Source organism: Papio anubis, chromosome 9 (assembly GCF_008728515.1).
Source record: "Papio anubis isolate 15944 chromosome 9, Panubis1.0, whole genome shotgun sequence".
Lineage (NCBI taxonomy): Eukaryota > Metazoa > Chordata > Mammalia > Primates > Cercopithecidae > Papio > Papio anubis.
Genome location: NC_044984.1, coordinates 16,997,581 through 17,015,584, shown reverse-complemented (window position 1 = coordinate 17,015,584; position 18,004 = coordinate 16,997,581).

The window sequence follows — 18,004 nt, the reverse complement described above, 5'->3', positions numbered from 1 at the left end:
AAAAACAAAACAATAACAAATGAACCTAAATGTAAGTCTCACACCTCATGTAAGAATTAACTCAAAATGAATCATGGAATTAAATGTAAAAAGAAGAAATATAAAATTTGCAGGGAAAAAGAGAGAAAATCATTGAGACCTGTGACTGGTCGTAGAATTCCTAGATGACACAAAGGCACCATTCATAGAAGGAAATATTGATGTTAGACCTCAACAAAATTAAAAACTTTTACTTTGCAAAAGATCCTGTTAAAAGGATAAAAGCAAATTACAGATGGGAAGAAAATATTTTCAAATCATATATCTGACAAACAACTTTTATCTGTAATATGTAAAGAATTTTCAAAATTCTACATTAAGAAATCCTAATATTTTAATTTGACAGTGGGCAAAAGACATACACAGATATTACATCAAAGAGGTCATTTAGGTGGAAAATAAATATTTGAAGATATGTTCCTCATTTGCTATTTGTAAAAGCAAAATTAAAATCACAATAGAAATTACTACGCACCTACCAGATGACTAAGACAAAAAATGGTGATAAGACCAAATGCTGACAAGAATGCAGAGAAACTGGATCACTCACACATTGCTCGTGGGAATAAAAAATGGTAGAACAACTCTAGAAAATAATTTGGCAGTTCCTTTTGAAACTAAAAATGTACTTACCATGTGATCCAGCAATTTCCCATTTGCACATTTATTCTACAGAAATAAATACTTATTTTCATGCAGAAACCTGCATGTGAATATTCATTATAGCTTTAGTATGATAACTCAAACCTGAAAACTGCCATTCTTCATTGAGTGAATGGTTAAGTAAAATGTAGTACATCCATACTGTGAAATACCTTTAAATAATAAAAAGGAATAAACTATTAATACTCACAGCTTGGACAAATCTTAAGAAAATTATGCTGTATGAAAAAGCCAATCTCAATGGACATAGACATATACCCATATTACATTTATATAACATTTACAAAATAACATACCTGTAGAGATTGAGTATAGATTCAGCGTTCCAAGGGTTAAGGATGGAGGAGGGCTGGTTTTAACTAAAAAAGTGTAGTGGAGTCTTGTGGTGATAGTACAGTAAAATATCTTGACTATGATGTTGCTTTTTTTTTTTTTTTGAGACGGAGTCTCTCTGTTGCCCAGGCTGGAGTGCAGTGGTGCCATCTTGGCTCACTGTAACCTCCACCTCCTGGGTTCAAGCGATTCTTCAGCCTCAGCCTCCTGAGTAGCAGGACTACAGGTGTGCACCACCGCACCTGGCTACTTTTTGTATTTTTACTAGAGGCGAGATTTCACTATGTTGGCCAGTTTGGTCTCGAACTGCTGACCTCAGGTGATGCACCCGTCTCTGATGCCCTAAGTGCTGGGATTATAGGCGTGAGCCACCACGCCCGGCCATATGGTGCTTATTTCAAGATACATATGTGATAAAATTGCATAGAGCTACACACACACACACTCACACATACACACGAGTGCATATATAACTGGTGAAATGTGAATAAATTCTGTGGATTGTATCCATGCTAATTGTCTTGTTTTGTATTGTACAGTTATGCAGGATGTTAACGCTGTGGAAAGCTGGGTGAAGGGTACACTGAATACCCCTGTGCATTTATTTGCAACTTCCTGTGAGCGTATTACTTCAAAATAAAAGTTGGAAAAAAAAAAAAAAACCCTCAGTGATATATATACAAGACTTCCACTTCTATCCAAAATAGAGTATCAGGGACCAGATTTACTACCTTGGCTGAAACAAATAACAATGGAAGGACAATGCTTACTGGGAGATGGAAAATGAGTGAGATGAACTTCACAATTTCCCCAACTTAATGCCTTGAGAGAGAGAGATTCGAGGCCACAGTACATGGAAAGTGTGAAGGAAGACAGAGCCTAATGTGGCTCCCAGCATTGAGGCAATAGGGTTAAAGTCCCAGGACATGAAAGCATCCAGAGTTCACAATACAAAGAACAGTAGAGGCGGCTGGAGTTGCACAAAATAGTCTTAGAGATCTTCAGGGGTATTCAACAGAGATCAATGCATGTATGTGAGAAAACTATTCACAGGCAGGGACAGAAACATGAAAGTACTAGAGAGAATACATGATGCTCACATGGGGCCAGGAATAGTGCATGTTCCCACTAGCCAGACTAGAACATCTCATAATTCACAGGGCTTTTAAGCAGAGTGCTGAGGTAAGGCTTGCCTTCATCGTGGTGAGTAGTTCACCTTAAGCTAAACTCTGCTGTCAGTGTTTAAGGTTGTTCAAACAAACCTTAGAAAAGCAAGGCACTTGGTTTTCTGTTCTTGTCATAGTTTGCTGAGAATGATTTCCAGCTGCATCCATGTCCTTACAAAGGACACAAATTCATCCTTTTTCATGGCTGCATAGTATTCCATGGTGTATATGTGCCCCATTTTCTTAATCCAATCTGTCACTGATGGACATTTGAGTTGATTCCAAGTCTTTGCTATTGTGAATAGTGCCGCAATAAACATACGTGTGCATGTGTCTTTATAGCAGCATGCTTTATAATCCTTTGGGTATATGCCCAGTAATGGGATGGCTGGGTCAAATGGTACTTCTAGTTCTAGATCCTTGAGGAATCGCCACACTGTTTTCCACAATGGTTGAACTAGTTTACAGTCCCACCAACAGTGTAAAAGTGTTCCTATTTCTCCACATCCTCTCCAGCATCTGTTGTTTCCTGATTTTTTAATGATTGCCATTCTAACTGGTGTGAGATGGTATCTCACTGTGGTTTTGATTTGCATTTCTCTGGTGGTGAGTGATGAGCATTTTTTCATGTGTCTGTTGGCTGTATGAATGTCTTCTTTTGAGAAGTGTCTGTTCATATCCTTTGCCCACTTTTTGATGGGGTTAAACCAAATACCGCATGTTCTCACTCATAGGTGGGAATTGAACAATGAGATCACTTGGACACAGGAAGGGGAACATTACACACCGGGTCCTGTTTTGGGGAGGCGGGAGGGATAGCATTAGGAGATATACCTAATGTAAATGACAAGTTAATGGGTGCAGCACACCAATATAGCACATGTATACATATGTAACAAACCTGCATATTGTGCACATGTACCCTAGAACTTAAAGTATAATTAAAAAAAAAAAAAAAAAGAAAAGCCAGGCACACATTATTCTATGTGAGGGGTAACTCGGGAATAGAGAACAAAATATCACATGTTCTCACTTATATGTGTAGAGCTAAGCTATAGTTATGCTTAGCTGTGGGTATGCTAAGCTGTGGGTATGCTTGGTATACAAAGTGCTGTAAAAGACATCGAAAATGCGGAACTGGAGAGGGTGGAAAGCAGGTGAGAGAAAAAACACCTGTTGGGAACAAAACATGATACTTGGGTGATGGGTACACTCAAATCTCAGACTTCACCACTACACAATTTATCCAGGTAACGAAAAACCACTTGTTCCCCAAAAGCTATTGAAATATAAAAAATATGTATTTAAAAGAAGAAGAAGGCAAGGATGGCCCACACTTGCCCCTTTTGGTTCATATTATACTGGCGGCTCTAGCCAATGAAATACGAACAACAAATTAAAGGCATACATATTGGAAAGAAGTAAATGTAAAATAAATACATACATGCATACATACATACATAAAATATACCCTTTAAGAGATTAGACTATGAACTAAACAACCTGTTTGGGTTCCTCTCAAATCTGTGTTCTTGTGATTTCAATTATTATGTTCAGTTGGCAGTAAATAGGTCCTGATAATTATGTGTGAGGTGATTTTCTTAACTTTTTGGCAAAGAGATTACATGTATTACAAAATAGTTCAAATGATAGTAGTATTTATGATGTGCAGTATAGAAATATTTGGATTATTATAAAACCTGAGCTGGCTAGAGCAATCATCATTCATGTTACATGCTTTTGCAGAAGAAAAATGTTTTGATTTTTCTACTTTCACATTTAACTACTTTTGTGTATGTTAATTCCAGATGTAATAGAAATACATAACATCTTATAGATAACTAGCTTTGAGATAAAACATCTTAACAGAATGGGAAGATAAAATATATGAGTTTTTATTTTTGTAAAATTCACTTCAGTACCTTTTAGTAATATTCTAATAAATAGAAAATCGCAGGCAAAAAAGAAAAGGCACAAAACGATCAAACTGTTTCAAAGTAATTTACATGCATCCCAGGATAATGCTTAATAATATTTATAGAAAAGAAAATAGTATTCAGTACCTAACAACAAGGTGAAAATCTGTAATGTTTGACATCTGATTAAAGATGATCAGGCATGCAAAGATTCAGGAGAATATAACTCATAACAAGGACAAAAATCAATCAAAACTGAGGACTGACATAGATGTTAGATTTAGTAGAAAAGGATAAAAACAATTATGCCAAAATGTTTAAGTAGAGATATAGAAGACATACGAAAGAGAAGCAAATACAAATTTTAAGATGACAAATAACTTGAATGAAATTAACAGCAGATTTGACATTGAGAAAGAAAAATTTATTGAAATTGAAGACATCGCAATAAAATTTCCCCCCCAAAAAAATCAGAAAAATAACGAAAAATACAAAAGCATAAGTGAACTGTGTACAGCTTCATGCAGCCTAATGTCTGTGTAATGAAGATCCCTAAAGGAGAGGCAAAAACATGAAAAGCAAAAAAAAAAAAAACAAAAACGCAGAATTCTACATTTTATAAAATATGTAAATTCAGATTTTTCAGAAATTTCAATAAGCTCTAAGCAAAAGAAACATGAAGGAAACTACATCAAGGCACATAATCAAGTTGCTCAAAATGAGTGATAAAAAGAAAAGCTTAAATCAGCCTGATTTAAAAAAATCATATATATAGCAAACAAAGATAAAGATGACAGATTTCTTGTTGAAAACAGTATAAGCAAGAAGAGGGGGTGTACTAACATTAAATTACTGAAAGAAAAAACTTCTACCAACCTAGAACTCTATATACAGGAAAAATAAATTTTACAAAGAGTGGTTCAACAAAGCCTTTCTCAGACATAAAACAGCTAAGAGATTTCATCACTAACAGACCTGGACTCTGAAAAATGTTAAAGAAAAGCTCTCAGAGAAAATGGTACCAGCTGGAAATCTGGACGTCTAGAAAAAGCTTTGGAAATACCTACATGGCTAACTACGTGACTGTTTAATCATTTAAGTTTCCTTAAAAGGAAAGTGATGGCCTAAATAAAAATAATATAAATGTATTGTTGGGTTATTTTAATTTTTTTTTTTTCTTTCTTTCTTTCTTTTTTTTTTTTTTTTTTGAGACGGAGTCTCGCTCTGCCGCCCAGGCTGGAATGCAGTGGCGCGATCTCGGCTCACTGCAAGCTCCGCCTCCCGGGTTCCCGCCATTCTCCTGCCTCAGCCTCCCGAGTAGCTGGGACTACAGGTGCCCGCCACCATGTCCAGCTTTTTTTTTTTTTTTTGTATTTTTAGTAGAGACAGGGTTTCACCGTGTTAGCCAGAGTGGTCTCGATCTGCTGACCTCATGATCCGCCCGCCTTGGCATCCGCCCACCTCGGCCTCCCAAAGTGCTGGGGTTACAGGCGTGAGCCACTGTGCCCGGCTGTTGGGTTAATAACATATGCAAAACTAAAGTACATAACAGTGTCATAAAGGTCAGGAGAAGATAATTGGAAGTCTACTGATGTAAGGTTCTTAAACTATGTTTTAGGAGTATAGCATATCAGGTAAACTGTGTTAAGTTAAAACTATGCCCTATAACTCCAAAACTAACTGGTTAGACAGCGAAACAACAAAGGAGCTAAACGGGCATTATAAAAAGTACAAATTCATCCAAAGACAGAAAAAAAAGGGGGGGAACAAATAAGAGATAAGAAAAATAGACAGTGAAGAAAAAGGTGCTATACATTTAATCATATGAATAATTACATTACATTTAAATTAAACACTCACTGCAGTTAAAAGGTCATGATGGTCAGATTAAATAAAAAAGTAAAACGCAGATATATACCATCTAAAACACAATTCAGGAAAACACAGGTTTAAAAGTGAACAGGTGGAAATGACACAGAATACCTACATTAAGTAAAAGATGTTTAGATTGTATGTTAATACCACAGAAGCACCATTTAGAGCACATTCATATACATATGATACATACAACATGGCACACCCAGACACACAGATAGATACTTTTGTAACTTTAGCGACAAGAGGTTTAAAAACCATATTTTGTATGTTTTTGCTTTGCTTCTTGAGCCAGGAAAGTTCTTTTGAGTTATCAAAGTCCTGATTTTGTTTATGAAAGACCAAAGGCTGGAGAACAAAAAGCCCAGAGTTTATAATTTAAGCCACTAAGTAGAGAAAAAAGTATGAATGTGTGATAACATAGAGGGAATTTTTTCAGCACTAGATAATGAGATGACAGGATCCGTAGCTTGTGGCAAAATAAACTATCAGAGGGTAAGCAGCTAGTGTTTTGTTGGAGGAAGGAAGAAGGTGCGCTATCATATCAATTAAGGCAGAGCTGAAAGCAATGTAAGAAAACAGAGGTGTTCCCTTGACTGCTACATTAAAATTTTAAAGTTACTAAAGAAAAGAACGGTAAATGAATAATAAGCAATTAAGAAACTCAGTATAAAGCAAAAGCAAAAATTAACAGGATTGTGTTTTAGTTATTAACAGAGATAAATCTTGGTCTCAATAAACTTTGAATATTTAAAACAAATTTAAGAATGTAGAGAAGCACCCTTATTGCTAAAATTCAGAGATCCTGTAAACTCTAATATTGTAAAAGTTTCCATGAGGAAGCAAGCTTATTTAAAATAATTATACATGAAAAAATTGGAACTTGATTTTACTAGGTGTTATATTTCAGAATTTTTCTGTATGCTTGGATACTTTACATATGCAATAATCATAAATATTATAGTATTGTTGATAATAAACCACTTAGAATCGCCAATGAGGTATTGGAGTAATTTACACATTATTCATTTTCTTCTCTACGTGTGTCAAGGAAAGTATTTTTGTCTCCATTTCGTATATGAAGAAACTGCTGCTCAGTGACATACCCAAATGGTTCAGCTGGTGGCAAATTGGGATTCAAACTATTTTAACTCCTAAACTTTACATTTTTAAAATGTTGACAGATCATGAACCTGTAACTAATAATACTACAAAAAATAGCATAGCCAAAGCAGGAAAATTCCTACATCAGCAATACGATTACTTTTGCTCATTAAATTGAAGGCAAAGTTCATTTAATCTAATTTTCAGTGGCTGTTTAGCTGGCAAGAGTTCCATCTAGAATTTTGAGATTTTAATTCCACTATCAGGTTGAGCTTGATTTCAAGCCACTACTAATTTTTCTTTTTCATAACAGAAATAATTTGACTCCGACCAACTGGCTGTGCCCAGGTTCCATCTCTCTCTAGCCTCTCATATTTATACTCAGCATCAGCTTTTCTTTCCTGATAATCTGACCCCGCTCAGGCTTCTGCTCTGAGCACTAGGCTACTACTTAGTTCCAGAGTCTTCTCTCCATGTTGGCCATTTGTACTATAGGTAGGGTCATTTTGCTGCAAGCAACAGAAACTAATTAATCTACCTTAATAAACATGGCTTATAATTAGGAATCACATAGACTGAACCTGAAATAGGAATTCTTTCAGTCTGAAATGTCTTTGGAAATCATCTTCAGTCTGTTTCTTTCTCAAGAAGTCGTATTACAGTATACTGATTAAGATAGATCAGCATCAATCCTCAGCTCAGTGACTTTACTAGCTTTGTGGTCTTGGGAAATTATTTCATCTGCTTTTTCGTCAAAACACTGAAAAAAGTAGTCCCCACTTTATAGGCATGTTCTGATGAATAGATTTAGCACATGTAAAGCAGTTAAATTTTAGCTGGATCACAACAAGCCCTAAATCTGTGTAAAATTTGCTACTATTTTGTATAAACTTTGCTATTGCTTTGTATAAACTTCATAGTAACCTTTTTGCATTTATTTATCAAGGTAAAATTTATGTAACATAAAATTAACCATTTTAAAACTTGCAATTCAGTGATATTTACTGCATTCAAAATGTTGTGCAATCACCACTTCTGTCTACTTTCAAAATAGTTTAATCACCCCATAAGAATATTCCATGCCCATTTAGTAACCTATCTCTATCCCCACACCACACACACACTGGGGCAATTTACACATTTTACTGATATTTTAAAAGTAACACACTTTACTTTTTAGAGCAATTTTAGGTTCACAGCAAAATTGAGAGGAATGTACCTAGAGTTCCAACATACCCCCTCACCACACATGCAAAACCTCCCACACTATTAGCATCACACAGCACAGTGGTACATACTTTACAGTTGATGAACCTACATTGACACTTTATTGTTACCCAAAGTCCGCAGTTTAGAATCAGTTCATTCTTGTTATTATACATTCTTGGTGTCTGGATAAATACCTAATGATATTTATCCACCATTGTAGAATCACATAATAGTTTTACTGTCTTAGAAATCCTTTGTACTTTGCCTTTTCATGCCTCTCTCCCCTCCAGTCCATGGGATTCACTAAAGTTTTTACTTCTTCCATAATTTTGCCTTTTCTCGAATGTTCTGTAGTGTGAGTCATCCATTCTATAGTCATAATGTATGTAGTTATACATTGTTTTATTTTGAGATGGAATCTCCCTCTGTCGCCCAGGCTGGAGTGTAGTGGCATGATCTCAGCTCACTGTAACCTCCTCCTCCCAGGTTCAAGCGATTCTCCTGCCTCAGCCTCTCGAGTAGCTGGGATTATAGGCAGTTGCCACCATGCCCAGATAATTTTTGTATTTTGGGTAAAGACAGGGTTTCACCATGTTGGCCATGCTGGTCTGGAACTCCTGACCTCAGGTGATCTGCCCGCCTCGGCCTTCCAAAGTGCTGGGATTACAGGCATGAGCCACTGTACCTGGCATTGTTTTAGACTCACTTCTTTCACTTAGTGATATGCATTTAAATTTCATTTACGTTGTTAGCTGGCTTGATAGCTCATTTCATTTTAGCACTGAATAATATTTTATTGTCTGCATAAATCAGTTTATTTACCTGCTGAAAAGGACATCTTGGTTACTTCCATGTTTTGACAATTATGAATAAATCTGTTAAAAACATCTTCAGGCAGGTTTTTTATTTGTGGAAATAAGTTTTCTCTTCATCTGAGTAAATGCCAAGGAGCACAGTTGCTTGATCTTATAGTAAGAATATGTTTACTTTTGTAAGAAACTGCCACACTGTCCTCCAAAGAGGCTGTACCATTATGCATATCCACCAGCAGTGAATGAAGGATCCTGCTTCCCGACATCCTCATGGCGTTCGCTGTTGTCAATGTTTTCAATTTGGGCCATTTAAATTTGTATGTGGTAGTATCTGCTTGTTGTTTTAATTTGAAATTTTCTTTTTCTTTTTTTTTTTAGACGGAGTCTTTGCTCTGTCGCCCAGGCTGGAGTGCAGTGGCCGGATCTCAGCTCACTGCAAGCTCCGCCTCCAGTTCCAGCCATTCTCCTGCCTCAGCCTCCCGGTAGCTGGGACTACAGAGGCGCCCGCCACCTCGCCCGGCTGATTTTTGTATTTTAGTGAGGCGGGGTTTCACCGTGTTAATAGGATGGTCTCTAATGGACCCTTGTTTTAAAATATTTGTATATGTTTACTTGCAATCTGTACGTGTTTTTTTTTTTTCTTTTTTTTCTTTTTTTTTTCTTTTTTTTGAGACAGAGTCTCACTCTGTCTCCAGGCTGGAGTGCAGTGGTGTGATCTCTGCTCACTGCAAGCCCTGCCTCCTTAGTTCAAGGGGTTCTCCTGCCTCAGCCTCCCGAGTAGCTGGGATTACAGGCAAGTGCCACCATGCTCAGCTAATTTTTGTATTTTTAGTAGAGATGGGGTTTCGCCATCTTGACCAGGATGGTCTTGATCTCTTGACCTTATTATCTGCCTGCCTTGATCTCCCAAAGTGCTGGGATTATAGGCATGAACCACTGTGCCTGGCCTGAACATCTTTTTTGAAAAGGTGCCTGTTCAGGTCTTTTGCCCATATTTTATTTGGACTGGTTGTTTTCTTGTTTTTAAGTTTTAAAAATTCTTTGTGTATTTTACATGAGTCCTTTATGAGATGTGTCTTGTGCAGATATATTTTTCCTCATCTGCAGCTTGCTTTATGATTCTCTGAAGACAATGATTCTGACACTGTCTTTTGCAGAGCAGAAGTTTATTTTAATAAAGTCCAGGTTATTGAATTTTTTTTTTTTACTTCAGACCTTGGGGATGTAGCTACAAAGCCGTCACCAAAGTAATCTAGGTTTTCTTCAATATTATCTTGGAGTCTTATAGTTTTACATTTTATATTTAGTTCTGTGATTTATTTTGAGCTAATTTTTGTGAAGGGAAGGGCAAAAGCTGTTCGGTGTCTAGATTCACTGTTTTGCAAGCAGATAGTCAGTTGTTCCTGTATTTTTTGTTGAAAATACTATTTTCACTCCACTGGGCAGTATTGTCTCTGTTCCCTTGTCAAAGATCAGTTCACTATATTTATGTGGATCTATTTTCATGCTCTTTATTCTGTTGCATTGCTTTGTCTATTCCCTTGCCAATACACTGTTTTGATTACTGTAGCTTTATAATAAGTTTTCAAGTCAGGTAGTGTCAGTCTTCAAACTTTTATCTTCTTTGGTATTGAGTTAGCTATTTTGGGGGTTTTGCCTCTCTATATAGACTTTAGACTCACTTTGTTGATACCCCAAAAATAATTTGCTGGGATATTGATTGGCATCCTGTTGAATCTATAGATCAAGCTGGGAAGACCTGACATCTTGAAAATCTTGAACCTTTATAGCCATGAACCTGAAGTATCTCTTCATTCATCTAGTTTTTGTTTGAAATCTTTAATCAGTGTTGTAGTTTTCCTTATATACATCTTTTACATATTTCATTAGATTTATTTCTAAATATTTCAATTTTTGGTTGCTGATATAAATGATAATGTGTTTTAATTTTAAAATTCACTTGTTTATTGCTGGTATATAAGAGAGTGGTTTACTTTTGTATATTAACTCTGCATCTTGCAAGCTTGCTATAATTGCTTGTAATTTCCAAGAGCTTTTTTGTTACCTTTGGATTTTCTACATAGATGATCATGTTGTCTATGTACAAAGAGTTTTATTTATTCCTTCTGAATTTATATATTATTTTAGTTTAATGTCTTTTTGCATTAGCTAGGATATCCAGTATGACTCAAAAAGCAGTGGCAAGGGTGGACATCCTTGCCTTGTTCTTGATATTAGTGGGGAAGCTTCAAGGTTTTCACCATTAAGTATGTTATTAGCTGTAGGTTTTCTGTGGATATTCTTTATCAAGTTGAGGAAATCTTCCCATATTCCTGGTTTACTAAGAGTTTTCATCATGAATGACTGTGAAATTTTGTCAAATATTTTTGTCTACATCTATTGATGTGACAATGTTTTGTCTTTAGCCTATTGATGTGATGTGGTTATATTAATTAATTTTCTAATCGGGGGCTAGCCTTCCATACCTGAAATAAGTTTTACTTGATCATGGTTTGTGATACGTTTTATACCTTGTTGGATTGAATTTGCTAATGTATTAATATTTTTGTGCATCTACGTTCATGAGAGATATCGAACTCCAGTTTTCTAGTTATGTCTTTGTGTAGTTATGTTATTAGGATAATGTTGGCCTCATAGAATGCTTAGGAAAAGTTCACTTTTCTTCTGTCTTCTGAAAGAAATCAGAGATAATTGTTATAATTTATTTATTAAAAGTTTGGTAAAATTCACCAGTAAACCCATCTGAGCTGAGTTTTTTATTTTGAAAAGCAATTACTGATTCAATTTCCTAATAGATAGAGGCCTATTAGTATAAGATTGTATACTCCTTCTTGTGTGACAGGTTGTTTCTTTCAAGGAATTGATGCATTTTGTCCAGGTTATCAAATTTGTGGGTATAGGGTAGTTCATACTATTCCTTTATTATTGCTTTACCATTCGTGGGATCTGTACTGATGCCCTATCTTTCTTATGTGAAAGATAATTTAGATTTTCTTTCTTTTATTCTTTAGCTAGAGGGTCATCAATTTTATTAATATTTTCAGAGTACTAGCTTTTGCTAGTAGGTTTTCAGTATTGATTTACTGTTTTCAATTTCATTGACTTTTGTTTTAATCTTTATTAGTTCTTTTCTGCTGCTTATTTTGGATTTAATTTTCTCTTCTTTCTCTAGTTTCCTAAGATGGAATTTAGATTTTTTTTCACATCTTATTTTATTTTCAAATATCCATTCAATGCTATAAATCTTCCTCGAAGTATGGCTTTTACTGCATACTAAAAATTTTGATGAGTTGTATTTAATTCCCATTTACTTCAAAATATGAGATTTCTTTTTTGACCTATGTTTTAATTATTAGTGTATTTAATCTTCAAGTATTTTGGGGGGTTTTCCAGCTACCTTTCTCCTATTGATTCTTGGTGTAATTTCACTGTGATCTGAGAGCAGACATCGTGTGATTTCTCTTTTTAAAAATTTGTTAAGATTATGTTTAATGGCCCAGGATGTGGTCTATCTTGGTGAACGTTCCATGTGAGTTTGAGAAGAATGTGTAATCATCTGCTGATTTTGAATAGTCTATAAATGTCAATTATATCCAGTTGATTGATGGTGTTGTTGCAGTCAGCCATACCCTTACTGATTTTTCTGCCTACTGGATATGTCCATTTCTGATGGAGAGGTGTTAACACCTCCAACCACAATAGTAGATTTATCTAGTTTTCCTCCCAGTTCTATCAATTTTTGCCTTACATATTATTACATCCTTTTGTTAGATGGATATACATTATGTCTTCTTAAAGTATTGACCTCTTTATTATGTAATGCTGCTTTTTATTCCTGAAACCTTGTTTTGCTCTAACATTTGCTCTGATTGAAATTAACATTACCACTCCCACTTTCTTCCCCTCCCCCATCCCCACTTCATTAAGGTATAATTGACAAATGAACATTGTATATATTTACAGTGTGCAATGTGATGTTATGATACATGTATATATTGTGAAACTATTAAATCAAGCTAATCAATATAGCCATCACTTCAAATACGTTTTTTTAAATAATGAGAACATTAGAGATAACCAACATCCTGTCATCCTTCTTTCTACTTCTGACTACCAACATGCTACCCTCTTCTATAAATTCAGCTTTTTATTGATTCAATTTATAAATGAGATCATGTAGTATTTGTCCTTCTGTGCCTGCCTTATTTCCTTCAACATTTATCCTCCTAGTTTACACATGTTGTTGCAAATTATAGGGTAGCTTTATTTTTTAAGGCTAAATAGCAATCCATAAAATATATTATATACACACACTGGCAAACACACATATTATTTTCTTTATTCACTAATCTGTTGGTGTACACTTAGGTTGATCTCGTATCTTGGCTATTTTAGATAATGCTGCAATGAAATGCAATCTCAGATAACTCTGACATACTGATTTCATTTTCTTGGGATATGTATGCATAAGTAGTGTGCGGGATTATATGGTATTTTTAGGTTTTTGAGGGTCTTCCACACAGTTTTCATAATTCTTCTACTAATCTGTATTTCAACAAAGAGTGTATAAGGTTCCCTTTTCTCTGTATCTTTGTCAACACTTACTATCTTTTTGTCTTTTTTTATAGTAGGTATTCCAGCAGGTATGAGGTGATACCTTATTGTGGTTTTAATTGGATTTCCCTTAAGGTTGCTAATGTTGAGTACATTTGTTTTTTGTTAATTGAATCTTTGTGTTTTTCTATATATTTTGGAATTTAGACTCTTATTAAGCGTATGTTTCAAAAATATTTTCTTCTATCCCATAAGTTTGTCACTTTCCTCTGTTGATTGTTTCACTTGCTTCAATAAACTTTCTCATGTGTTGCAATCCTATTTGCCTATTTTTGCTTTTGTTTCCTGTGCTTTTGGGGTCTTATCTAACAATTTATTGCCCATACTAATGAATGAAGCTTTCTGCCTATGTTATTTTTTTCATAAATTTTGTGTTTCAGGTCTTATGTTTAAGTATTTAATCCGTTTTGAGTTCACTTTTGTATATGATGTCAGATAAAGTTCCAATGTTATCCTTCAGCATGTGAACATGCAGTTTTCCTAACACCATTTATTGAGGAGACTTCTTTCTTTGTGTGTTCTTGACACTTTTGTCAAAGAGCAATTGACCTCAAAGATGTGTATTTATTTCTTGGCCTTCCATTCTGTTCCAATGGTCTATATGTCTGTTTTCAAACCAGTACCATATTGTTTTGATGACTGTAGGTTTGCAATATAATTTGAAATGAGATAGTATGATGCCTCCAGCTTTGTTCTTTTGTTCAAGATTGCCTTATATATTTAAGTAACTTTGTGATTTTATATGAATTGGTAAATTGTTTTCATTTTTTCTATATCTGTGGAAAATGCCATTAGAATTTTGATAAAGATTACATTGAAGTTTTAGATTGACTTAAGTAGTATGGGCATTTTCTTCCTGTTCATGAACAGAGGATAACTTTCCATTTATTTGTGTCTTCTTTGTATTTATTTCTCCTTTCTATTCTGTTAATGTTTGCTTTATATATTTAGTCATTCCTATGTTGAGTATGTACATATTTATAATTTTTATGTCAGTTTACCCCTCTATCATTACATAAAAATCTTAATTTTTCTCTTGGGACAATCTGACTTAAAATCTATTTTGTCTGCTATTATTATAACTACTCAACTATTTTTTGTGTTGATTACAATTTTCAGGGATTTTTTTTTTTTATCACTTCACTTTTAGTCTATTTGTGTTCATAAAGTTAAAATGAGTGTTCTGAGCAGCATATAGTTGTTTGCTTTTTGCGATCCACTTTGCCAATCTATGTTTTTTTAAAATTGGAGAATTTAATCATTCACATTTAAACTAATTATGAATACATTAGGATGGAAGACTTTCATTTTGTTGTTTCCTGACTGTTTTTAGCTCTTTTGTTCTTTTACTGCTCTTTTGCTGTTTTCTTTGTGATTTCATAATTTTCTATTGCAGTAGCTTTGATTCCTTACTTTTTGTCTTTTGTGTATCTACTATAGATTTTTCTTTGTTGTTATTATGAGATACAACATGATAATCTGTTTTAAGTTGATAGAAATTTATCTTCAATTTCATATAACCCTGAATTTTTACATCCTCCTTCACATTATAAGTTTTGATGTCAAAATTTACTTCATTTTTATTGTATTCATTGACACATTTATTTTCAGTTAATCTTAATACTTTTGTCTCATAAATTTTATACTCATGTTTAAAGGGATTTATATATCATCTTACAGTATTAGATTATTCTGAATTTGACTGTATACTTTCCATTGAGTTTTATACTTGCATATTTTCTTGTGTTAGTTAGAATCCTTTCATTTCAACTTGAAAACATTTCCTTTGGCATTTCTTGTAAGGTAGGTCTAGTACTGATTGCTGGGAAGTCCCCAAATATCTTTGCTGGATCAGTTTCTCCCCCGCTTCTTCTTGCTTGTAGTTCTCAGAATAACGGTAGACTGCACTGAGAGTACAACACCCTGAGATAGAAAGTGTTCAAACAGCCTAGGCTTTGTTGCTGTTCCTTCTAGAAAATTGTAACATCATGAGATAGAGAAGAATTTCCTGAGACATCCTGTGGCCAGCACAGCCTAGGCCCAAGCCTTCACTTGAAGGCCCATTCTATGTCAAAAGCCCTGGTAGCCTAGAATGGAGAGATACTCACTGCACTTAACTTTGTTATGGAACCCAGTACCAACCCCACCCTAGTGAAGAGTTCATAAATCTCTTTTCTTTAGGGTCAATTACTAGTGCTTTTTTTTTTTTTTTTTTTTTTTTGGTGGTGTCAGGTTTCCATCATTCATGTTTCCTGTAGTTACAATTTGAAGAAGTAGGCACCTCTCCCATCTTTAAAGACTGGGTTTGCTGAGAAAAGCCCTTCACCAGTTAGCCTATCCAGAATTTTTGTGTGTGCTAGTTGGTGGGTTAGTAGGTTGACTTGCAGCTGGAGTCCTTGGCAGAGAGAACTGATGGTTTGGTCAGCAGTTGGTTGGACCTCAGGTCTGTTTCCGCAGGATCAAAACTGAATTTTGGGTCCACAGGGGCTGGCTTTGTGTCAATGTCTATGGGTGTGAATCTGCTGAATGAGTCCATGAGGTGGTTCTGGATCCTGGACTTATAGTGCTGGGCCTGCAGCCTGTGTCACAGGGGTTAGCCTGAAGCCTGGGTCCAATGCGGCCAGCCTGGTGCTAGAGTGGGTCTTTAGCCAACTTGATTGTATAGATGCTAGCCCAGCATTGAGTTCATGAGGACAAGCTTGGAGTCTCAGTCCTTGGGAGCTGACCTGGCACTGAGGTGGGTATGGAGTCTTAAGTTCACAGGGGAAGGTCTTAATTTATAGTCATAAGGTCTGACCTGTACCCTGAATCCACAGGGGCAGTCCTACAGTGTGGGTTCATGGAAGCCATCCCATGTTATTTCAGCATTAACCTGAACCCTAGGTCCAATGGAATGGGCCTGGAACCAACCTGGACCAATAAGCTTTTGGGGACCAAACTTGGACTTGAGCCTGGCCTGGAGCTGGGACAAGCCTGGAGACTGAGTAATTAAGTTATAGCCTAGCACTGGTGCTGGTCTGGTGCCTGCTACTCTTGGGGCCAACCTGAAGCTGAAGCATGCCTAGAAGGTGAGTCTATGGGGCAGACCTAGATCCTGGGGCTACAGGTGCCCAACTGACACCTGGGACAAGTCTAGAACCTAGGTCTATGGGTGTTATTCTGGAGTCTGGGGTGGAAGGAGCTGGCCTGGTACTGGGTTGGGCCTAAAAACTTAGACTGAGGCTCACCTAGACTTTGGGGTATGGGGCCCAGCCTAGCACTGGGTTTCACTATGGTGGGATTGGTACTGGGTTCCATAACAAAGTTAAGTGCGGTGAGTATCTCTCCATTCTAGGCTACCAGGGCTTTTGACATAGATAACATGAAAGTTCCCTTCCTACCATCTTCAGTGACTTTTATTTCTGTGCTTGCACCCCTGTGCTGTAATCACTCATCTGGTTTCCTTAGCTCTTGTGAAGACATTTAAATAGTCTTTCAAGTTGTTGTTTCTTCAAGGGAACAAATGCTAGAAAGTTCTATGATGCCATGTTACTGAAGTTCCCCTGATGTCTTTTAAATAGTGTTATTGTGGTATGTGTTTCTCCATCTTTTTATCTTTAATCTCTATGTGTTTATATTTAATGCAGAACTCTTATAGACAACATATATTTGGTCTTGTGTTTTGATTCACTCTGACAATCTGTCTTTGAATTGATGTATTTATGCCATTTATTTTTAAAGTGTTTTGATATATTTGGATTAATATTTACAATATTTTTTACCATTTTCTATTTGTTTCCTTTCTTTGTTCTCATTTTTGTGCTAAATAATAAATACTAAACATCTTTTAGTGTCATCATTTTCATTTCATAGGTTAAGATGGTGAGGGTCAGAATTAGATTCCTGCAATAAGAAAAGAAAAAATGATTCCACTATTATGTGTTTTTTTTTTAGTAATATGTAAGTGCTTTTATTTATTTATTTATTTTTATTATACTTTAAGTTCTACGGTACATGTGCACAATGTGCAGGTTTGTTACATATATACACATGTGCCATGTTGGTGTACTGCACCCATTAACTCCTCATTTACATTAGGTATATCTCCTAATGCTATCCCTAACCCATACCCCCTCCCAACAATAGGACCTGGTGTGTGATGTTCCCCTTCCTGTGTCCAAGTGATCTCATTGTTCAATTCCCACCTATGAGTGAGAACATGAGGTATTTGGTTTTCTGTTCTTTCGATAGTTTGCTGAGAATGATGGTTTCC